This window comes from Canis lupus, chromosome 6 (assembly GCF_003254725.2).
Source record: "Canis lupus dingo isolate Sandy chromosome 6, ASM325472v2, whole genome shotgun sequence".
Lineage (NCBI taxonomy): Eukaryota > Metazoa > Chordata > Mammalia > Carnivora > Canidae > Canis > Canis lupus.
Window position 1 is genome coordinate 25352299 of NC_064248.1, and position 24966 is coordinate 25377264.

At 40.3% G+C, this 24966-nt stretch overlaps 1 protein-coding gene and 1 long non-coding RNA gene across 6 annotated transcripts in view; one reads left to right on the top strand and one right to left on the bottom strand.

Moving 5' to 3' along the window:
- The window catches only part of IQCK (IQ motif containing K), a 129085-nt gene that overhangs the window by 42141 nt on the left and 61978 nt on the right, over positions 1-24966 (bottom strand). Inside the window, exon 8 of one of the 5 annotated variants that reach the window (XR_007411023.1) lies at positions 9174-9363. The exons of the other annotated variants lie outside the window; for them this stretch is intronic. The gene's annotated coding sequence lies outside the window, so the exon portion shown is untranslated. The remainder of the gene's footprint in view (positions 1-9173; positions 9364-24966) is intronic. 5 annotated transcript variants of the gene reach the window in all.
- Positions 1-24966, top strand: part of LOC118354957 (uncharacterized) — a 59343-nt gene that overhangs the window by 20556 nt on the left and 13821 nt on the right. The window lies entirely within an intron of this gene.

Below are 24966 nucleotides of genomic sequence, written 5' to 3' on the forward strand. Positions count from 1 at the left end.
TATCCTACACAGAGCCAATTGGCTGAAGAGCCAGTGATTCATAAAATTGGAAGTGAGGCCTCTTCCCAAGGGTTTGCAAATTATTGAATACATAAGTGATTTTATAATTATAAAATTCTATAACTTTAGGTATTGCTCAGCCAGTAGAGAGGAATCAGGGCTGTAGGATGGTGACTGCAGACAGGGAAGAAGAGAGCGGCCACTAGCTGGGACTTGGAAGTTACCCAGAGATCTATACTTTAGAATTTCTCTTAGCTCAGTTGCTTTCCTTGCTTCTTAGCAAAACAGACAGTAATATAGCAATGACTATTTTCTCTGGATGATTCCCTGGAGTTTTTCTAATCGTTTTGGAGAAAGAAACTTTCAATATATTACAGTTCCTGGAAAGATGCTGGAGAAACAACACAACAGACAGTCCTTCAGTAATGCTGGCAAGAGCGAACCTCCAACTCAGTGTGAGATGCCTTGGAAGGTTCTTATCACATCCTTGCCATGACTCAATGCACTAATGAGTATATTGAAGAATTTTGTACAAGAAAAGTGGATTTCAACATGAAGGAAATCTATGTTTGCAAATTCTCTTTCAAATACCTTGTGGAGGAGCACCTGGGTGGCTCAATGGTAGAGTGTCTGCCTTTGACTCAGGTCATGATCTCAGGGTCCTGGGATCGAGTCCCATATCAGGCTCCCTGCAGCGAGCCTGCTTCTTCCTCTGCCTATGTCTCTGCCTCTCTCTGTGTCTCTCATGTCTTTAAAAAAAAAAAAAAAAAAACAAATACCTTGTGGAATACTCAGAGTTTCCAACTCTCTCATAAATTCAATTTTCTCTCTGTAAATAAGCTTTGTGATTTCTTCTCAGATCTTTGGTGAAACAAAATAAGAGTTTCTCATTTGGGTGGTTATGAGTGTTCCTTATTGTTTTGGGGAACTAATTATAAAAACTTGTAGATACCTCATATTTCCTGGTATTGTGGAGGTGTCCCAGATACTCATCTGTAGTATGACAGCATGCCTCTTAGGAGTTGCTTGGGCCTTTCAGGGAGGAGTAGAAATGTGTTCTAGAGCAACATTTTTTAAACGGTGGGTTCATTACATTAGCATGTGGTAAATTCAGCTCAGTGGGTTGTGAAAAGCATTACAAAAAGTCTGACCCAATAGAAAATACCAGATATTCTTTTATCATTAAGGACCTGTTTTATCTCTGAAAATGGTTTTTTTTTTCAGTCTATCTTATCTGATGTTCATTTTTTTTAAGATTTTATTATTTATTCATGAGAGACACAGAGAGGCAGAGACATAGGCAGAGGGAGAAGCAGGCTCCCTGAGGGGAGCCTAATACGGGACTCAATCCCAGGACCTTGAGATCATGACCTGAGCCAAAGGCAGACCCTCAACCACTGAGCCACCCAGGTGCCCCTTATCTGATGTTCATAATACAAGATTACTTTTTTTGGTTGGCATTTTTGTTGTCTTTTTTCACCTCTTTACTTCCAACTATTCTGGGTCATTTTGTATTACCTGTACCTCTAGCACGGAGGCAGATTACTTTTGAATCCAATCTGAAAAATCAGGGGAGAGCTCATTCTACTTACATTTATTGTGATCAGTAATCTATTTGTACTGATCTCGCTCATCTTGTTTTTTATCTATGTCTCTTATGTCTTTTTTTTTCCTTTCCTGATTTCTATTGCATTGGATTTTTGGATTCCATTTTTCTCTTCTATTGATTTGTTAGTTCTTATACCACTTTTTCGGAATATATTGCTATAATGTAACAAACAACTTAAAGTAAAAAAAGAGTCTGTCCAACCTCCTCCAAAGCAGTTACAGGACTTCAGAACAACTTTTTAACATTCCACTCTCAACTCTTCTATGATTACTGTCCAGTATTTGTTTCCTCTCATTTATCCCCCATTGGTGTGTGTATATATTTATATTATTTATGCAGATACAGTATACCTACATGTATGTACATGTGTGTGTATATGTGTGTGTATATATTTGTATATAGAATAGTCTATGTGTATTTGGATCCAGCAGCTTCCTCCTTTACCATTGTTTCTTGCATTCTGCTCCCACTCCTTCCTTGTGGATTCAATTTCCTTCTAACTCAAGTACATCATTTAGTAGTTCTTTCAGTGAGAAATGTGTTTGAAAATGTATTTAGCCCTTGCTCTTGCATGTTAATTTAGTGAGCATATACTTCTCCGCTGAATGTGACTTTCCCTTAGGGTTAGAAGAGAACACACTTAATCATTTTCTGGCTTATGTTACTGCTCATCAGAAGTCTTGATCCATCTCACTGTTCTTCTCTTGTAGGCAATCCTTCTTTCAAGAGAGCTTTAAGGCTTCTTCTTAGCTTCTGGCCTGCCACAGTTTCACCAGGTAGCACTTTGCTGTGGTTTTGTCCTTATTTACCTAGCTTGGGATTCACGTCTCTTTGGCTTTGGGATGTTCTTGCTCAGTAGTTCTGTCCACACTGCCTCTTCCCCACCCATTCTGTCCTTGCCCTCTGCAATTCCTATTAGACTTATGTTTGACCTTCTCATTCTTTGTCTCAACTACTTTCCCACATTTCCCACCTCTCTCTGCTGGCTGCCTTCTTTCTCCTGGATCTCCCTGGATAGCAATTACTCCTCCAGCTGCGTCTGTCTGCTATTTAACACACACCCAAAGTATGGTCCGTGGATCAGCACCATCAGCAGTACCTAGGATCTCATTAGACATGCAAAAATTCCTGGCTTCCACCTAAGACCTATTAAGTCAGAACTGAATAGAGAGGTGGGGCCAGGGGTCTGTATTTTAACAAACTCTCCAGATGGTCCTGATGCTTACTGAAGTTTCAGAAGCATGACTTTAGCCTATTCACTTAATTGTTTTCATTTTTATAGGTTGTACTTTGTTCTTTTTCAAATATGATTCCTTTTTTTTCTTATCACCCTGTTCTTTCAGTAAGGTTTGTATTCTTCAAAAAAAAATTTTTTTTAGGGGTGCATGGGTGGCTCAGATGGTTAAGCATCTGCCTTCAGCTCAGGTCATAATCTCCATGTCCTGGGATTGAGCCTCAGTCAGGCTCCTGGCTCAGAGATCATCTCCCTCTCCCTCTGCTTCTCCTCTCACTTGTGTTCTTTCTATCTCAAATGAATAAATAAAATCTTAAAAATAAATAATTTTTTTAGTAAATCTCTATAATCATCTTAAACATACTTATTTCATAGTCTCAAATTGCCATTCTTGAGGCCTTAGATTTTCTTACTGACTCCTCCCACCGCCTCCATTCCTTGTTGGTTTATTTTTTATTATGAGCTCATAGTCACTGAGGGCCTTAGTTCCAATTCTAAGTTTGCTCAGGTCTGAGGTCATGTTTTTTATCCAAGGGTCAAGACAAGTTTTGTGGGTTTTTTTAAAGTTCAGATTATAAATATTTTTGGCTTTATGGGCCAGTCTCTGTCCCAGTGATTCATTACAGCACAAAGGCCACCATAGACAATATGTTTTTTAAAAATGGGCATGGCTGTGTTGCAATAAACTAGATTTATAAAAACAGCCAGGGGGCCAAATTTGGTCCATGGACTATATATAGATTATCAACCCCTGCTCTCATCCTTGAGTGGGCATTAGAACGGGAGCCCTCAGTTTCCCTTAGTGTTCTTTTTTTTTTTTTTTTTTTTTTTTTTTTTTTTAAAGATTTTATTTATTCATGATAGTCACAGAGAGAGAGAGAGAGGCAGAGACACAGGCAGAGGGAGAAGCAGGCTCCATGCACCGGGAGCCCGATGTGGGATTCGATCCCGGGTCTCCAGGATCGCGCCCTGGGCCAAAGGCAGGCGCCAAACCGCTGCGCCACCCAGGGATCCCTCCCTTAGTGTTCTTTACATCTTTCTGTATGAGTTATATACCATTATTGCTTTAAGACAATCCCCTGGGGCACCTGGGTGGCTCAGTGGTTGAGCATCTGCCTCCGGTTCAGGTTGTGATTCCGGGGATGTGGGATTGAGTCCCATATCAGGCTCCCCACAGGGAGCCTGCTTCTCCCTCTAAGTCTCTGCTTCTCTTGATGTGTCTCTCATGAATAAATCAATAATCTTAAAAAAAAAAAAAGACAATCCCTTAAACTTATCTGATGATATTGAAACCACTTAGGGCACTGGGTAAAAATAGACTCTTGGGCTCTTGCCTTTTAGGTTCTGATTCAATCTGTGTGACATGGAACGAACATGTTGGTGTGTTTAGCAAGAACTCCAGGTGATTCTAATGGTCTGAAAGCTTTGAAACTCTGCTTTAATGGAAGAGAACATGAAGAATGAACTTAGTGTTGGGAGACCTACTGCTTTACCATGTGTGCATTTTTCATCTCAGTTCTTACACGGTGCCATGTCGATGATTGCAAATTCTGAAAATCAGAATCAAGAAGGACAGCTTGGGCTATTTGTGTGCAGTCAGGAGACAGGATCTGTGTGACTCATGAACAGCAGCTGCTTTTTGGTGGGGTAGGCTCTTCAGTGCAGTTCCAGAAAGGCCTTCTCCCAGGAAGCCACACCTATTTTTTTTTTTACTGAAGTTCCTTTAATAATATAAAGTCATATCGCAGAACATACTTGGAAAAAGCGGAATTTCCCCCAACACCCTGATGATGACAGTTGAGATAAAGTTCATCCAACTTTTCTTGGTACATGTTTACCCAAATAATCAGGGAATGATTAAGTTGCAAAGGCATTTAAGGGATTCGATGAACTTTCCAATGATTTACAAATTACAACCAAGTGAATGATGCCAAAGACTGTATTATGGCGTAATGCTTTGATCTTTTTCTTACCACAGATACCCGGAACTGACATTTAGGTAGTTATAGCTGCCCAGATGTTTCTAATGTGCAGTCAAGGTTGAAAGCCACTGCTCTACAGTGTGGACAGTTAACCCCTCCACCAGCAGCTCTCAGAGTGTGGTTCCCAAACTAGCAGCATCAGCATCTCTTGAGAGCTAGTCTGAAATGTAAGTTCTCAGGCCCTATTCCAGTCCTACTGATTCAGATACTCTGGAGTTGGGACCCAGCAATCTGTGTGTTAACACAGCTTCCAGATAATCCTGACATAATCTTCAGTTTGAGAACTATTGCACTGTACCCCAGTGAATCACAGCTCACTGGATCCCTGACCCTTTGAAAACTATGCTATTCTTCTCATTAAATGGGGGAGTCTTCCCCCCAACTCTTTTGAATCTAAGTGAGCCTCATGACTTGGTTTGACTAAGAGAAGGTAACTGAAATGCTGCTGTGCAAGTTTCAGAGTCTAGCCTTCAAGTAGGCTTGATGCTTCCATTTTGGGAATGTTTCTTCCATAATGTAAAGAAACTGGTCTGACCCACTGGAGGATGACAGGCCAAGTGGAAGAGAACTGAAGGGCCCCAGACTTGGGCATGAGGCACCCCCTGGACCTTCCAGCTCAGCCCAGGAGATCATCTAGGCAGAGTACACCACCATGCTGCTAGAAAGGTCCATCATGGCCAAGAAGTGACCACTGAAGGGGGTGCAGATGAGGCTGGAGTGCCAGACCCAGAGTCCCAGCATGGAGTTGCGTGGAGACATCCCATCAACTGTGGGATATCCCCATGTAGCTCTCAAATGTTGTGTTCACCATTAAATGCACCAACTGAATGCAACCACATGAGTGAGTCAAGGAGAAATAGCAGAGGAACTACCCAGTTAACCTACAGGACTATGAAAAACAATCAATCACTATGGTTTAAGTCACTAAGATTTAGCAGTAGAAGGGATCAGATTACAGCTATACAGTTTACCCATAACTTTGCCTTCAAAGGAAATTGATTAGCCCTTTAAAGACAAAGACTCTAGAAAAGTTGTGAATTTGGCTGGTACTAGTTTCCAGGTACATCAGATACACCTCATACATATGGCTGGCTTCAGGGGCATTGCCCTGTGCAGTCACATTGTTTTAATACTCTGGCTGTCACCATCCAGAAATTCTTAAAGCTTTGAACAAGAGACCCAGCATTTGTATTTTACACTAGGCCTGTACATTCTGTAGCCAGTCCCACCAATACATAGTTTCTTGATTTACTCCTCACAACACCCTTCGAATTTGGTTTATCAGCTTTCATCACATATTTGGGATACATTGCAACTGAACAAATAAAAAGGAGAGTTTTGAAGACAGTCTGGCTAGTTGGCAAAGCATTTTCTGGGCATATTAAGAAAAATACGCTTGCAGATATAAGCTGGAGCATACTCAAGCACAGGACCAGGCAGAGGGAAGGGGAAGGGTCTGGCCTGGGAAGCCAGGCCCCAAGCAACCCAAACTCACTATTTATAGTGCTGTGGCCTATTTTGGCCTGCTGGATGGCCCTGAAAATTGCCCTGAGAACTGGGCCTGGGAACTGATGATGGAAATCAGGCACCTTTATTCTGGGGTATTGCTGGAATCATGCTGGGTGCAAAGATCTTTCTAATGAGCTCAAGGACATTTTGCAAAATGGGATCTCCTTTGATAGCATTTTCTTTAACAGGGAATTTTGAAAAATTAAGGCGAATCATCAGGAAATGATCAGGAATATTAGGGAAGAAAATGCATGGATCAGACCAAGTCAATAAAGAGCTAACTCTTACGAGGCCCTAATCATGTAACCATGTGTCAGGTGCTATGCTAAGCACCTGACATGCACCATTTCCTTTATACTCTCACATATAACCCAGTGAAGGCAGCACACTATTATTATTACCATTTACAAGAAAGAAAACAGAGGCTTAGGAAAATTAAGTCACAGGGTTGATAGCCAGGATTCAAACCTGCATCATGCACATGCATCTGCTACCAAGGCTGTCATCTATAGCTCTGCTTCTCAAACCTACACATGCAAAGACTTATCAGGGAATCTTGGTAAGATACAGATTCTGATTTGAGAGGTCTGGGGTGGGGCCTAGATGATTCCCCTGGTCTTTGAACCCCAATTTGAGTAGCAGGGATGTAGACATTATAAGTTTTCCTGCTTCTACTTCTATCCTCCTAGTTTGCTCTCTCTACAACAGCCTGAGTTATTGTTAGTTTCCCTTGCTGCATAATGAATAACCTTCCAAAATTTGGTGGCTCATAACAACAACGATGAACACTTATCTCACAGTTTCTGAGGCTCAGAAATCCAGGTGTGGCTGAACTGGGTGGTTTCAATTCAAGGTCTTTCATGAAGTTATAGCTAAGATGCTAGCTCCACCTGAGAAGGCTCACTCACATAGCTATGGGCTAGAGGTCTCCATTTCTTGTATGTGGGCATCTCTGTAGAGCTGCTTGCGATGGTGACATGGTAGCTGGTTTCTCTCAGCATGAATGACCCAAGGAAGAGAGAGAGAGAGAGAGAGAGAGAGAGAGATCGACACCAAGGCTGCAGTGTCTTTTAGAACCTAATCTGGGAAGTCGCACACGATTATTTCTGTCATATTCTATTAGTTACACATATCAACCCTGGTATAGTTGTGGGAAGGGATGCCCTAGGAATGTGAATACCAGGAGGTGAAGATCATTGGGGAGTCATCGTGGATGCTGGCTTGATGAAAACTAAGTGATAGCATGTCTTCATTGCTTCAGTGCTTCATTGATGTTGGTTGGGCTTGTCCACGTGACTCACTTTGGCCAGTGGAATGTGTGGGGAAGTGGCATGTCCCCAGGCTAGGCCTTAAGATTCATTACGAGTGTTTTTCTTCTTAACCCTTTGAGAGCTTTTGATCTCTGCTGTAAAAAGAGTTTGCCCTTGGTAGATTACTGATCTCAGTAGAATGACCAATCCTAGACAAAACTACATAGAACTCAACAGCCTTGATCCAAGTGTAGTCAAACCCAACCTAGAACAACTGAAACCTGGCTGACCTATAAGCATGTGAAGAGACTATAAATGTATGTTGTAAGCCACTGAGCTTGGGAATGGTTTGTTAAGTACATTATTGTGACAATTGCTAGCTGATACACTTCTTGGCATTATATTACATATTTATTTATATCTGTTTATAGTCTATTGCAATAATGCAAGCTCCATGAGGGCGAGGACTTTGTCTTACTCCTTGTAGTATGCCCAGCATCTAGATCAATGCCTACCTGCCACATAATAAGTCCCCAATAAATACTAGTGAATGAATATCAGTGAATGAATTGATCTACTGTGGAGCATGCTTGCTTAACCGCTATGCTATACTGCCTTCAAGTTAGCCTAAAAAATTGCAAAGTATTAAAAAAACAATGGTCTTGAACAGGAGTTCTAGGCAGCATATCCTTTACAAAGAAAATGTGACTCGCACCAAGTTGTCTGCCATTGTCTTTGTGCCAGTTGCCATTCCTCCTCACCTGGGCCATATCAGAAGTCATCCAGAAATGACAACCAACCCCTCCCTGAGAACGGAAGTGCTGCTTTAAATGACACCGGCTCACCTGGCTGGGCAGCTGTCCCCAGAGGGAAGCCAGAGAGATAGCTAATGACACATACAAAGGGAGGAAATGCACCCCCACCCCTGCCTCCAACAGCTGCACCAGGAGACACCCCTCTCTGGAAAGGAGGAAGAGGAAGTCAAGAAAGCAGTAAAGCTGACCAACAATCCAGGGAAGCCAACCCTCACAAGAAAGCAGAAGGAAAAAGGCTGCCCCTTAAGTCACTAATTATTGAACTTGCTGAGGAAATAGAAATCAGTACCGATTCCTAAAGTTTTCCTTGGTCTTGCCACCTCAGGGCTCACTTTGTGTTGGGAGTATTTTGAAGGAGCAAGTGCTTGGCCAAATTCCTACCTACCAACTACATTAGTAGTGTGTCTTTCCTTCAAATACAAATGCTCAGGCTAGATCTACGTGTGCTTATGTGGAAAGCTATCCTCAATGCTAAATGAAAGGCAGGATGCAGGCTATAGAGTGTGAGCCCATACTTCTAAAACATATATCCTATGTTTATAAAAAACACAACATAATATATATGTACTTAATGTTCATATATACAGAAGAAAAACACTAAAAAGATACACACCAAGCTGTTAACAATGTTTTTGCCTGTGAAACAGGAATGGAGAATTCCACGTTTAACTTTAAAGTAGTTGTTATGGGCTGAATGTGTTTTCCTCAAAATTCATATGTTGAATCCCTAACCCCCAATGTGACACTTAGGGGATGGTAATTAGATGAGCTCACCAGGGTAGGATCCTCATGATGGGATTAGTACCCTCATAAGAAGAAATCAGAGAGCTTGTTCTTTCTCTCTCTCTCTCTCTGCCATGGGTGGACACAGCAAGAAGGCAGCCATCTGCAAGCCAGGAAGAGTGCTCTTTGCCAGACACTGAATGTGCCATCACCTTGATCATGAGCCTCCCAGCCTCCAGAACTGTAAGAAATAAATGTTGCTTAAGCAACAGCTTAAGTCACCCAGCCTGTGGCATTCTGTTATAGCATCCCCAAGCTAAGACATTATTTCTATACTGTTTGGTTTTTGTTTACAATTAATATCTGCTATTTTACAATAAAAATATCAATGAAAGACCTTTTTTCACACAAAGATGGCCATTCTTTTCCAGACCTTTTTGCATACAAAGACGGCCATTCTTTTCCAGACCCAAAGTGACATGATGCTCCTTGCAATATGTTCTGAGGTGGCCAGATGTGGTTATAAAATGACCTCTCGTTTCATATGATGTTTGCCAGTGACAAGGGGCCCTCCTCTCACTTGCTCTGAGGCAAGGACTGGATCAGGGGCTGCTCTGTAATTGTATCCTTGGCGCCACGCCTCTGCTTGCCTTGTCCATTTAGTTACATCAGTGTTTACTTTTTTTGCAAATGTGCTGACTTAACCCATTGGGGAGAAGATCACGGTCTATAGCCAGCCATGCCCGGTTCTGCCCACATCCTCAGTGTCTGAGAAAGGCATGTGTTTTTTCCACCTCTCATCTCTATTTGTTTGTTGGTGTCCCAATTACTCTTATACATCAAGCAATCATCTAATAGCACACATAAAATTGACAGAAAAACATTGCTCTTTCCATTTGCTCTTGAAAACCTCTGTCATTTGTTTAAGAAAGAGAAGCTCTGGTACTCTTCAAATAGGAAAGACACTGATAGATCATTACATCCATATTGATACCATTCATTTCTTTGCTTTTTCATGGGTTGCCACTGGAAAATATTTTTATCCTTATGATAATCTGGTGAGCTAGACTGGGCAATATCATTATTCTCAACTTAAAGAGAAAGAAATTGAGATTCCAAGTGCAGTGATTTGTCCTGGATCATCCAACTGGTATGTTGGTGGGTCTTAAACCTGGCTGCATGTTAGTGTCACCTGGGGGGGGGGGGAGGTGTCTTTTAAAACTGCCCATCTTTTATTCTCATCCTGACCAGCTCAACAAGAATTTCAGGGGAATGAGGCCTTATTTTTCAGGGGCACCTGGGTGGCTCAGTGGTTGAGTGTCTACCTTTGGCTCAGGTGGTGATCCCGGGGTCCAGGGACTGAGTCCCACATTAGGCTCCTGGAGCCGGCTTCTCCCTCTGCCAATGTCTCTGCCTCTCTCTGTGTGTTTCTTTCATGAATGAGTGAATGAATGAATTAATGAATAAATAAATAAATAAATAAATAAATAAATAAATAAATAAATAAATCTGTTATAAAAAAGAGTAAAATCTTTCCTAGGATGACCCTGATAAACAACAAGGCTTAAAACCACTGCAATCTGTAGTTATAAATAAGCCAGTCTTCTATTAAACTCACATGTGCTAATTCATCACCAAGATTAAGAATTCACTCTTATTGGGGTGCTATAGTGGAATGCTGCTTAACAATAAAAAGGAAGGGCCTACTGAAATACTCAACCACATGGAAGAACTCAAATGCATCAGGTCCAGTGAAGGAAGCAAGACACAAAGGCTATGTGTTTTATGATTTCACTTATCTGACATTCTGGAAGAGGCAGAACCAGAAGAACAGAAATGGATCAGTGAGTGTCAGAGGCTGATGGTGGGGGCAGGGGTTAACTACAGAGGGGCAGCCTGAGGGAATTTAGGGAGATGATATAAATGTTTCTATGCCTCGATTATAGGGGTAATTATACCGTATGCATTTGTCAAAATTGAAAAACTATACACTACGATGGGTAAATTTTACTGTAACGTATATCTTGATAAGCCTCATTAAAACATGCACGGGGCAGCCTGGGTGACTCAGCGGTTTAGCGGTTAGCGCCGCCTTCAGCCTAAGGCCTGATCCTGGGGACCCTGGATCAAGTTCCACATGAGACTCCCTGCATGGAGCCTGCTTCTCCCTCTGCCTGTGTCTCTGGCTCTCTCTCTCTCTCTCTCTGGCTCTCTCTCTCTCTCTCTCTCTCTGTGTCTCTCATGAATGAATAAATAAAATCTTAAAACACATGCACACACTTGGGGCACCTGGGTGGCTCAGTTGATTAAGCATCTGACTCTTGAATTCAGCTCAGGTTATGATCTCAGGGTCGTGAGATTGAGCCCCATGTTGGGCTCTGTGCTGGGCATGGAGTCTGCTTAAGATTCTCTTTCTCCCTCTCCCTTTGCCCCTGCCTGCCACTGTCTTTCTCTCTCTTTAAAAAACAAAAACAAACCAAAAAAATATGTGCACACACAAAATGAGATATTATTACACACCCACTAAAATGGCTAATTAAAAAGACTGACCATACCAAGTACTGGTAAGGACACAGAGCAATGAGAACTCTTATACATTTCTAGTAGGAATGCAAAACAGTTTTGTTTTGTTTTAAAAGAGAGAGATGGGGTTCTGAGGACAGTCAGACCTGGACTTAAAACTGTGTGATGTTGGGCAAGTCAGTTAGGGTTTCTAAGCCCTCATTGGTTCATCTACACGTGAGATAATAGTAGTATACACTTGCCTACTTTATAGGATCAGCATAAAGGAGATAATTCTTGTAAAAATGGTTAGTTCAGTGCCTGGCACATAGCAAGTAGCCACAAATACTAGGTTTTGCAATTCTTTTTTTTCTTTTTTTTTTTAGAATTTTTTTTTTAAGATTTTATTTATTTATCTGAAAGACAGAGACAGAACATGAGCAAGGAAGAGAAGCAGACTCTCCACTGAGCAGGAAGTCCAATGCCAGGATCAATCCCAGAACCCTGAGATCATGACCCAATGTCTGAGCCACCCAGATGCCCCTATTTATTTATTTTGAGAAAGAGTGAGAGAGTGTGTGCACATGAGCAGGGGAAGGGGCAGAGGGAAAGGGAAAGAATCTCAAGGAGACTCCCTGCCTAATGGCGAGACTGATTTGGGACTCAATCCCATGACCCTGAGATCATGACCTGAGCTGAAATCAATAGTCGGCTGCTTAACCAACTGAGCCACCCAGGAGCCCCTAGATTTTGCTATTCTTACTATTATTATCATTCTTCTTGTTATCACCGCTTCCAAGCTCATCAAGGGACAGATGAGCTCTGTTTGTAAAGCACCCAGCACTGTTCTTGGCGAGTAGAAGATCCTCAATACAAGTTTGTCAAATGAAAGAATGAACAAATGGGGTCACACATCAATGCAAGGTGTAAGGCCTCTATTTGAGTGGAATTGGCAGAAGGGTTGACAGCAGCCATCCTTGGGAGCATTCCACTTTACATGTTAGAGGTCTAACATCAGGATCCTCAGCCTAAAACCAAGACCTTTACAATGTTGAGAAGTTCCAGAGTTTATGTGTTTGTGTGTTTAAGATTTTATTTATTTATTTGAGAGAGAGAAAGAGAGAGAGAGCACAAGCAACTGGAGCGGCAGGCAGAGGTAGAGGGAAAAGCAGACTCCCCACTGAGCAAGGAGACCAATGCTGGCCTGGATCCCAGGACCTCGAGATCATGACCTGAGCCAAAGGTAGGTCTGAGCCACTAAGAAGTTCAGGATTTTTATTCCACTTGATCACTGGAACATGTATAGGTGGCTTTGACTTCCCTAACAGCTTATAAACATTCTCCATGTGTTAGAAAATGTTCAAAATCAATTTCACTATGTAAGACTCACAAATACTCCCAAGAGAGCCTGAAGGAAAGGGCTCTTTGGGATTCCATCTTTTGGTGGGGAGGTAAGGTGAAATGGACCAAAACTAAATCCATGGGCCAGTAAACACCAAGGAGATTCCGCAAGAAGATAAACCTTTCCATGTGGAGCTCCCACTAGAGGAATCTGGGGCAGAGATTGCTTATCAAATCACAAAGGTCATGACCAGCCCCTCTGAGGCTATCAAGAGATGGCTGTGCATCAAGAGGAAAACCGGGGGGTAATTTGATGCGGTGCCCCATTTTTAGCATTCCTTTTGCACAATACAATGTCTGACTTTTGCTGGCAAAGTCTGCCCACCTGCCAGCAGATATCAGCGCTTGGAAGAGAGATTCCAAACGAAGAAAATCTTTTCTGTCCAAGACTCAGATGTACTAAAGATACCCAAGTAGCCTTCAGCTGACACTCTCCTTTCAAGCCAGCTTGGGGGAATTGTAATTTCCCATAGCACACTTCATTTCTTCGCATTACAAAGCTTGGTACAGAGGTGGTTCCTGAAGGCCAAGGCTAAAATGGTTACACTTTCTCAAGTGTAATCTCTAGGGGATTAACAAGCACAGCTGTTGAGTTCAAGGATCCTGGTACAAAAGCATCTCCCTGCAAAAATCCATGTTTAAGCACCTGTGTAAATCCCAGAGAAGGGTTCTTAAAATGAAACAAAAACAGTTTGTTCTTTATTTTCAAATGCTCTCATTAAAGAGATCATTTAAGAGATTCAGTTATTCACTAAAATATTCATTACATACAGACAGTGTTCTAGGGGCTGGGGATATGGGATGAACAAGTCAAGCAACCTCTACCCCTTCTGGAGCTCACGTTCCAGTCAGGGTGACAGGCGACAGACAAACAAGTGACTGTCCAATATAATGTCAGGTCATTGGTAAGTGATAGACAATAGAGCACAATGAGAGGCTGGAGAGTGATGAGTGGGTGCTGTTTTAGAAAGAGTGACCAGGGGACACCTGGGTGGCTCAGTGGTTGAGCGTCTACCTTTGGCTCAGGTCGTGATCCCGGGGTCCTGGGATCATCTCTTGCTTTTCCTTCTTTTTTTATTGTGGTAAAATACACATAACATAAAATTTACCACCTTAGCCATTTTTTAAAAAAGATTTCATTCACCCATTTGACACAGCAAGAGAGCACAAGCAGGAGGAGCGACAGGCAAAGGGAGAGGTAGAAGCAGGATCCCCACTGAGCAGGGAGCCAGACTTGGGACTGGATCCCAGGACCCTGAGATCCTTACCTGAGCTGAAGGCAGATGCTTAACGGACTGAGCCACCCAGGCACCCTCCACCTTAACTATTTTAAGCATACAGTCCAGTGGTATTAAGTCCATTCACACAGTTGTAAAAACATCACCAGCATCCTTCCCCAGGGCTTTTTGCATCTTGTAACACTGAAACTTTGTAACCACTGAACACTAACTCCCTATTTAACCTCTCCCCAGCCCTTAGCACCCACCCTTATGCTTTCTGTCTTTATGAGTCTTCACCATTCCAAGTACCTCATCCAGGTGGATTCATGCACTATTGGTCTTTTTGTGACTGGCTTATTTCACTTAGTCTTATCCATGTTGTAGCATATTACAGATTTCTTTCCTTTTTAAGGCTGAATAATATTACATTGCATTTATATACCACATTTTCCTTCTCCATTTATGCATCGATGGACACTTGAGGTGCTTCCATGTTTTAGATAGTGCCAATAATGGCTATGCTAAACAAATATCTATTTGAGACCCCACTTTCCATTCTTCTGGAACACACACCGTTTTTTATTTAGAATCTTCAGAATGCTCTGAAGAGAGAGATGCCAATATTTCTCCCCTGCCTTTTAAACTGTCAGCTGATCCAATAGGTTTTCTCTAATGAAGTCTAACACATGTGCTGTGAAAGGCTTTCTTTGTTCATGATATCAAACTGTTCTCCAAATAACTTATGGTCTGTTGTTTCTCGTTAATTAAGACTGTAACAGGAGAGCTATACACAAAATAATCAAAGCTCCTTGCAACCTAAAATATTATTTGAACATAAATATCTAGTTCCTTTCTAAGCACACACACACACACACACACACACACAGCCCTAAAAAGGCTCAGGAATAATAGTGTAATGAGGCCAAATTTGGACTAAAGAAGAAAAGAATACAAAAAGTATCATGGTACCCAGAAATCAGTGGCATTTCTATACACTAACAATGAGACTGAAGAAAGAGAAATTAAGGAGTCAATCCAATTTATAATTGCACCCAAAAGCATAAGATACCTAGGAATAAACCTAACCAAAGAAGTAAAGGATCTATACCCTAAAAACTACAGAACACTTCTGAAAGAAATTGAGGAAGACACAAAGAGATGGAAAAATATTCCATGCTCATGGATTGGAAGAATTAATATTGTGAAAATGTCCATGCTACCCAGGGCAATTTACACATTTAATGCAATCCCTATCAAAATACCATGGACTTTCTTCAGAGAGTTGGAACAAATTATCTTAAGATTTGTGTGGAATCAGAAAAGACTCCGAATAGCCAGCGGAATCTTAAAAAAGAAAACCATAGCTGGGGGCATCACAATGCCAGATTTCAGGTTGTACTACAAAGCTGTGGTCATCAAGACAATGAGGTGCTGGCACAAAAACAGACATATAGATCAATGGAACAGAATAGAGAATCCAGAAATGGGCCCTCAACCCTATGGTCAACTAATATTGGACAAAGCAGGAAAGACTATCCACTGGAAAAAAAGACAGTCTCTTCAATAAATGGTGCTGGGAAAATTGGACAGCCACAAGCAGAAGAATGAAACTAGACCACTCTCTTTCACCATACACAAAGATAAACTCAAAATGGATGAAAGATCTAAATGTGAGACAAAATTCCATCAAAATCCTAGAGAAGGACACAGGCAACACCCTTTTTGAACTTGGTCACAGCAACTTCTTGCAAGATACATCCACGAAGGCAAGAAAAACAAAAGCAAAAATGAATTATTGGGACCTCATCAAGAGAAGAAGCTTCTGCACAGCAAAAGAAACAGTCAACAAAACTAAAAGACAACCTACAGAATGAGAGAAGATATTTGGCAATGACATATCAGATAAAGGGCTAGTATCCAAGATGTATAAAGAACTTATTAAACTCAACAGCAAAGAAACAAACAATCCAATCATGAAATGGGCAAAAGACATGAACAGAAATCTCACAGAGGAAGACATAGACATGGCCAACACACACATGAGAAAATGCTCTGCATCACTTGCCATCAGGGAAATACAAATCAAAACCACAATGAGATACCACCTCACACCAGTGAGAATGGGGAAAATTAACAAGACAGGAAACAACAAATGTTGGAGACGATGTGGAGAAAGGGGAACCCTCTTGCACTGTTGGTGGGAATGTGAACTGGTACAGCCCCTCTGGAAAACTGTGTGGAGGTTCCTCAGAGTTAAAAATAGATCTGCCCTACAACCCAGCAATTGCCCTGCTGGGGATTTACCCCAAAGATACAGATGCAGTGAAATGCCGGGACACCTGCACCCCGATGTTTATAGCAGCAATGTCCACAATAGCCAAACTGTGGAAGGAGCCTCGGTGTCCATCGAAAGATGAATGGATAAAGAAGATGTGGTCTATGTATACAATGGAATATTACTCAGCCATTAGAAATGACAAATACCCACTATTTGCTTCGACGTGGAGGGACCTGGAGGGTATTATGCTGAGTGAAATAAGTCAATCGAAAAAGGACAAACATTATATGGTCTCATTCATTTGGGGAATATAAAAACTAGTGAAAGGGAATAAAGGGAAAGGAGAGAAAATGAGTGAAAATATCAGTGAGGGTGACAAAACATGAGATACCTAACTCTGGGAAATGAACAAGGGGTAGTGGAAGGGGAAGTGGGCAGGGCGTTGGGGTGACTGGATGATGGGCAATGAGGGGGGCACTTGGCAGATGAGCACTGGGTGTTACGCTATATGTTGGCAAATTGAACTCCAATAATTAAAAAAAAGGCTGAAATTAAAAACAAAAACAAAAACAAAAGTATCATGGTTGAATGTAGGTTTCCAAGTCCTTATTTAAATAATGTTTTTAGGGGCATCTGGGTGACTCAGTGGTTGAGTGTCTACCTTCAGCCTAGGGCGTGATCCTGGAGTCCCAGGATCGAGTCTCACATCACTCCCTGCAGGGAGCCTGCTTCTCCCTCTGCTTATGTCTCTGCCTCTCTCTCTCTGTGTGTCTCTCAGGAATAAATAAATTAAAACTTTAAAAAGAAAGAAAAAGTTTTTATTCCTCTATAAAAAATGATATATTCTTTGTAGATAATTTGAAAAATAGAAAAAAGTAGAGGGCAAAAACATCATCCCTTATCTTACCTCTGAACAGCTATATTATTATTTTATACATTTGTTTCTAGTGCATTATCTACATACCCATATTTTAACATAATTATAAATAATTTACATATAAGACATTTTATTCTTTCTTCACTTAATATACAATGGCAATCTCCATTTTGTTACTATGCTCTACTTATTATTTTTAGTGTTGACAATATTCCATTGAGTAAATGCCCAGTATTTTTTTTAATAATTACTACATTATTGAATATTAATTGTTTTACATTTTACTTAATCTAAAAGTTGCTGTGTGCTTTCAGGAAAGAAACTCTGATTCTGGATTATAACTCTGATTCTGGTAGAGCTTCTACTTATCCAGACTCTAGCTATCACAATAGGCCAGGAGATACCTAGGCCAGTGGGATTAAAAGAAAGATGAAACAAGTGGCCACTCAGTCACCACTTCCCAGACTTCTTGAAGCCGCAGAGGTCTGCTGTATTGGCAGCAAATGGTACTCCCCAGACAGAGTTGTGCAATCGACAACCCACACAACTGGACACATGGTTTTACCTATTCATACCCTCCTACACAGTGTTCATGCAACTCCAACTTCCTTAGACATACTTCATGGTCCCAATCTCTTACTTCTTTCTCTTTTCACTCTTCCATCAACACCTATACCAGAGCACACTTGTATGTATTGCTGATGCATGTAAATAGGTCTAGAGGTTAGTCTCCAGCCTGTCTAGAGGGTAATATAGCAATAATTGACAAAACTCTGAAAAAAGGTGCTTACTTTTTAAGCCATCAATTTCACTTCTAGCAATTAACCTTATAAAGAAAATCAGATAAGTGTGCAAAGATATATGAACAAGGATGTTTTTCATGATATGTTTCATATAGAGAGAAAACTAGAATGTCCAACTATGGTTAAATAAATTACATATCATAGAGCCATTACAATTTGTGAGACAGATCTTTGTGTACTGACAAAGAAGGAGATACCTAATATATCACCAAGGGGAAAAAGCAGGCACAAAACAGTGTTTATCATCACAATTTTGTTTTAAAAAATTCCTATATGAATAGGAAAAATTTTTAAAGGATGAATACATTTTAAAAATTTTAAAAACTTATATGTATTATCCTCCCCTCTCCCCGCAATGGAAATGTATTACTTGAACAATAAAAACAATAGATACATTTTAGAAAAATTTGCTCCTTGGGGTAGGCTTTCCCTCTCCAGCTATGGGCAAGCCCGAATAGGACAAAGTGGAATGGTTTCTCTGCACAAATGGATCTAGATTTTTATTTTGTGTCAATATCCTCCTTCATGTGCAAGTAATCAAGAGTCTAGAACTTTTTGTCTTGAAAATGATCATCGTCAGGACTCTAGATTGTGATAGAAACCCATCTGGAAACGACTCATTGGCAAAGCTAAATCCAGGTGCTCCAGGCCTTTCAAGGCTCAGCCCCCATCTGAGCTTCCCAGCTCTCTCACCTCTGCAGTCACTTTTCCATCAGGTTCTTCACCCAGTGGAAAGATGTTTGCAAACAGCCTAGCCTCCCAGCCACCCCCAAGCTGCTCTGTCTCAACAACTCCCATGAGACTCCCCGAATGGTTTTACTAGGTGTGACTGGCCTTGCCCATCATGAACTAAACACTGAAGCCAGAGGGATGCAATATTCTAGTGTCCAAGCCGGCACACACCCACCTCTACAGCCAGGGGGAGGGGGACTGTCCAACTCTAAACCTGTACTCTTTGTTGTTTGTTGTTTGTTGTTTCCCCTCTAGGGCGCCTCATCCACCCCAGCTCATTGCACAATAGACAAAGGTATAAATGCACAGATTCTCATTGTTCTCTGCAGGTGGAAATTGAGATCTCCAATCTTTTTTTTTTTTTTTGCTAAGCCACAAAGAGGCTGCTGGAGCAAACTTGCACTGTATTGTTCATCAAATGAACAAAAACAGTAATGATTGATGGCCTTTGTGATTGTCAGTTGTCACAGTGCCTAGAGGGGGTGTTGATCCTGGCAGGAGGAATGATTGTGTGCCACGCTGGAGCCTAGGCTGAGTTAGACAGAATAAAATAAAACAAATGGGCAGAAGGTATAAAACACCCGAAGATTATTTAGACAGAATCAATATTCTGTGGATTTATCTGGTCTGTGCCTCCTAAATCATTAAAGAAATTTCAATCCGTATGCCCCATGAGAACCTCATTTGAACTTCACAGGAGAGCAGAGTTTTCTCTATTTGCTGTTACCTACAACACCCAGTATTTCAGAAGAAGAGCACTATTGATGTGGTAATGCAGCTTATCACCAATCACACTTAAGGAGAGTGTTCAGAGAACCAGGTCCTTCACAGTATCCAAGCGGCTTTTTTTTTTAAAAAAAAAAAAAAAAAAAAAATTCAGCTTTGCATGTTGAAACAATCTGGCTTTTCTAACCATTAATCTAGTAATTTTGGAAGAAGGAACAAGAGCATGTCTACTCTTACAGATCTGTTTAATATCTGGTAATAACTACCAGGAACCTATTTATAAGGTTAATTATAAAGTCACAACTATCAAGAATGGTTCACTACATGTAGCTCTTCACACCACGTGACATTTCTTTTAATGTGGTCGGTTAAAATATATTTTTATGAAATGTCCAGCTAGTTTTATGACAACAAGTGAGGATGTCAGATTTCTGGATTTTAAAAGTTCCCATCAAGAATATTACTCAGTTAAAAAAAAAAAAAAAGAATATTACTCAGTTTTAAAGAGGAAGGAAGTTCTGACACATGTTACAATGCAGATGATAGCCAGTCACGAAAGGACAAATACTGTTCGGTTCCACTTATAGGAGGTATCTAGGTAGTCAAACCATAAAGACAGGGCTGGGGGAAGGATGACATAGGAAGGAGTTATTGTTTAGGGTAGAGTTTCAGTTTAGAAAGATGAAAGAAAGTTCTAGAAATGGATGAGGGTGATGGCTGCACGACAAAGTGAATGTGCTTAATGTCACTGAACAATACGACCAAAACATGGTTAAAATGGTAAACTTTATGGTATGTATATTTTACCATACAAAACAATTGTGTGGGGACTATATTTTTCCCTCACAGTGTTTAAGAAAGTACAAGTAAAGGTTTTCATTAATCGCAAAACCTTCATGGTAAGTGTAATTAAACTATGTAGGAGTGTGTAAGGAGAGAGAGTTTGTGTGAGTGCTGGCTGTGACAGACCACTTCTCAAACTCTTGAAAATCCCTTTTTCTGGTCTTAGGGCATTTTTGTTGTTACTCACAAACTCAGACCAGAAATCAAGAACTAGTGTCAGAAGAACACATGGTTAAAAGGTATAAAATGGCTTGTTTTGTATTTTTTCCCATAATTATTCATTCATAAAATTTACCCTTTTATTTTTTTTTATTTTTTAAGGATTTTATTTATTTATTCCTGAGAGACACACAGAGAGAGGCAGAGACAGTCAGGGAGAAGCAGGCTCCCTGCAGGACCTGATCCCAAGGACCCCGGGATCACGACTTGAGTCAAAGGGAGACGCTCAACCACTGAGCCACCCAGGCATCCCTAGGAATTCACCTATTCTGGACATTTTATTTAAATGGATCATATGGCCTTTTTATGTCTTGCTCCTTTTACTTAGCATAATGTTTTCAAGATTCGTCCACTTTATAGTGTGTATCACTACTTCAGTCCTGTTTATGGCTGAATAACATTCCATCACATGGACGTACCACATTTTATGTACCCATTCATTGGTTGGTGGACATTTCAATTGCTTCCCACATTTTGGATATTGTGAATAATGCTTCTATGAACATTCATGTACAAGTGTTTGCATGGACACATGCTTTCAATTATCTGAAATATATACCTAGGAGTAAGATTACTGAGTCATGGAGCGGTGACTCAATGTTTAGATTTTGGAGGAACTTCCAAACTGATTTCCAAAGTGACCACATCATTTTCCATTCTCACCAGCAGTGTGTGAGCCTTTCCAAGATCTCTATAGTCTCACCAAAATTGTTTTTGCCTCTTGGATCCTAGCTATGCTGGTAGGTGTGAAGTGGGATCTCACTGTGATTTTGCTTGGCAGTTCCTACATCTTTTCACGTGCTTATTGGCCATTTGCATATATTCTTTGAAGAAGTGTCTATTTGAATCCTTTGCCAGTTTTGTAATTGGGTTATTTGTCGGGCTGTGAGGATTCTTTATATATTCGGGATATTAGACCCTCATCTGATACATGATTTGCAAATATTTTCTTCCATTCTGTGGACTTTTTGCTTACTTGATGGTATTCTTAAGAGTCAAAAGTTTGGGGGGGGGTTGTTTGTTTTTGTTTAAGAGTGTATTTATTTATTTGATAAAGAGAGTGCACATGAGCACAAATGGGGTAGGGGGAGCAGAGGGAGAGGGAGAAGCAGACTCTCTGCTGAGCAGGGAGCCAGACCTGGGGTTTGATCTCAGGATCCAGAGATCATGACCTGAGCTGAAGGTAGACTCTTAACTTGAGCCATCCAGGAGTCCCAAAAGCTTTTTTAAAGATGTATTTGTTTTTATTTTAGAGAGGGGGGAGGGGCAAAGGGAGAAGGAGAGAATCTCAAGCAGACTCCTTGCTGAGCCCAATGTGGGCCTTGATCTGACAGCCCTGAGATCATGGCCTGAGCCAAAATCAAGAGTCAGACACTTACCTGACTAAGCCACCTAGGCACCCGAAAAGCCAAAAGTCTTTTATTTTTATGAAGTCCAATGTATTTTTCTTCTCTTGTTGCTTGTGCTTTTTGTTATGTAAACTGTTAATACAGTAATGAAAATTTACACCTATGTCTTCTTTTCAGACTTTTATAGTTTTATCATTTTCATTTAGGTCTTAATGAATTTCAGATTAATTTTTGTATATTGTATGAGGTAGGGGTCTACCTTTATTCTTTTGCATGTGGATATTCAGGTGTTCCAGCCACTATATGTTGAAAAGACTATTCTTTCTCCATCAAATGGTCTTGGCACTCTTGTTAAAAATCAATTGACCATAAATGTAAGGGTTTATTTCTGGACTCTCAATTCTATTCCATTGATCTATGTCTGCTCTTATGCCACTAGTGCTTGATTACTATAGCTTCATATTAAGTTTTTGCAATAGAGAAGTGTGAGTCCTCCAATTTTGTTCTTTTTCAAGCCTATTTAGGGTCTCTTACATTTTCATATGGATTTTAGGATCTGCTTTGTCAATTTCTTTTTTAAAAAGTCAGTTGGGATTTTGGTAGAGATTGCATTGAATCTGCAGATCAATTTGTACTGTCATCTTTACAACATTGAGTCTTCCAATCAATGGACACAGGCTGTCCATCTATTTGTTTGGGTCTTTTTAAATTTCTTTCAGTGATGTTTTGTAGTTTTCAGCATAGAAATCTTGTACTGCTTTTGTGAAGTTTGTTCCTAAGTATTTTATTATTTTTGATACTATTACAAATGGGATTATTTTACTAATTTCATTTTCAGATTGTTCATTGCTAAGTACATATAAACATGATTAATTTTTTTGTATATTAATTTGGTATCCTGAAACCTTGCTGGACTTTTTTATTAGTTCTAATTTTTTATTTTTTTAGTGAATTACCTAGAAATTTCTGTATAGAAGATCACATCTATATAGAAAATAGAGATAATTTTACTTCCTCTTTTATGATTGGAATGCCCTTTATTCCTTTTCTTGCCTAACTTTCTTGGCTAAAACCACCAGTGCTGTGTTGAACTGAAGTAAAGAAACTATCTTCATTTTGTTCCCAATCTTAGGGGGAAATCATCAAGTCTTTCACTCTAAATATGATGTTAGTAGTGGAATTTTATAACCACTCTTTATCAGGTTGAAGAAGTTCTTTTCTATTCATAGTTTGTTGAGTGGTTTTTTTTTTTTTATCATGAAAGCCTGTTGGGTTTTGTCAAATATTCCTTCTGCATCCATAACATGGTTTAAATTAATTTGAAATTAATGAAAATCATACTGTAGTCTCTTTGTACAACTTTGTTTGGTGTATAAAAGGCTAACAGTTTCCCTAAGTCTTTCTCAGCTACCCTGAGTTACCCACTATTGTCACATTGTTCTGTTTCCTTTCAGGTATTTTCCTGCCCTGTGTGTATGTGTGTGTGTACCTGTTGAAAATATACAGTATGGTTTTTTTTTTTTAAGCTTTATTTGTTTATTTGAGAAAGAGAACACTCAAGCAAGCAAGTTAGGGGAGGGGCAGAGGGAGAGAGAATCCTTTTATTTTTCTGGGGAGAGAGAATCCTGAAGTAAAATCCCTGCTGAGCACAGAGCCCGACTTGGGGCTCAATCCCAGGACCTTGAGATTGACCTGAGCTGAAATCAAGAGTTGGCTGCTTAACTGACTGAGCCACCCAGGTGGCCCTATACAGTACATATTTTATATGCACAGTACAATGGTATTTTATATACCATTGTTTATTAAATGCTATTTCCTCTCCTTGAGATACCATCTTGTTCCCAGGTGATATTCCAGTGTCCCATCTTTCTTATTGTAAGGCTGAGATTAAGTCCCTCCTTTTTTGTGAAAGCTTCTGAGGCATCCTACATATCAGACATCTTTCCTCCTGGCAACAACTTAGGATCTTCCCCCCCACCCCACTTGGTACCCTTTGGTTATATATGTATACAATCCAGGAGATTTTGGATTTGAACAACCTGAACTCTCACACAGAATACATTTATCCCTACACATCTTTTGTACCATAAGGAACATTTCTAGCTATTGTGTTATGACGGTATTATAACAAGTTAAATTTTAAGCCACTCTGACATTTTTTCCTATGGCAGTGTTTGTTGATGTGATGAGAGCTGAATCCAGCTGTCTTTCAAACTACAGACAGTCCCCAACTTACAATGATTATACTTTATATGAAGGTTTGAAACCTATATGCCCTAAGTAGAAACTGTACTTCAAATTTTGAATTTTGATCATTTCCTGGGTGAGAAAAATGCTGTTCAATACTTTCATGATCCTAGGCAGTGGCAGCAAGCCGCAGCTCCCAGTTAGCCATCTGATCACTAGGATCAATAACCAATACACTGATGACCATTCTGTATCCATACAACTATTCCATTTTTCACTTTCAATACAGTATTCATTAAGTTACATGACCTATTCAACACTTTATTATAAAGTAGACTTTATAGGGGATGATTTTGCCTGTCAACTAATGTAAATGTTTTGAGCACATTTAGAGGGTAAGCTAAGCTATGATGTCCAGTGGGTGGTGTAGTAAATGCATTTTCAACTGACAATATTTTAACTTACAATGGAGTTATCAAGGATGTAGCCTCATGAAAAGTAGAGAAAGAGCTCTATGTTTTTCATGCTGTGTCAGTAACACAGGCCCCCTGTGTATGAAAGTCTTACTGCATGGGAGAATCAGGGACAGAAGACCCCCTTTTACTGTTAACATACTGGTTATATTCCAGGCTTCTGAGTATGATTTGGTTTGAAGAAGGGCTTTGCTGTTTTAAAGAAATCTTAAAATCCTATTTTATTGCATTTTG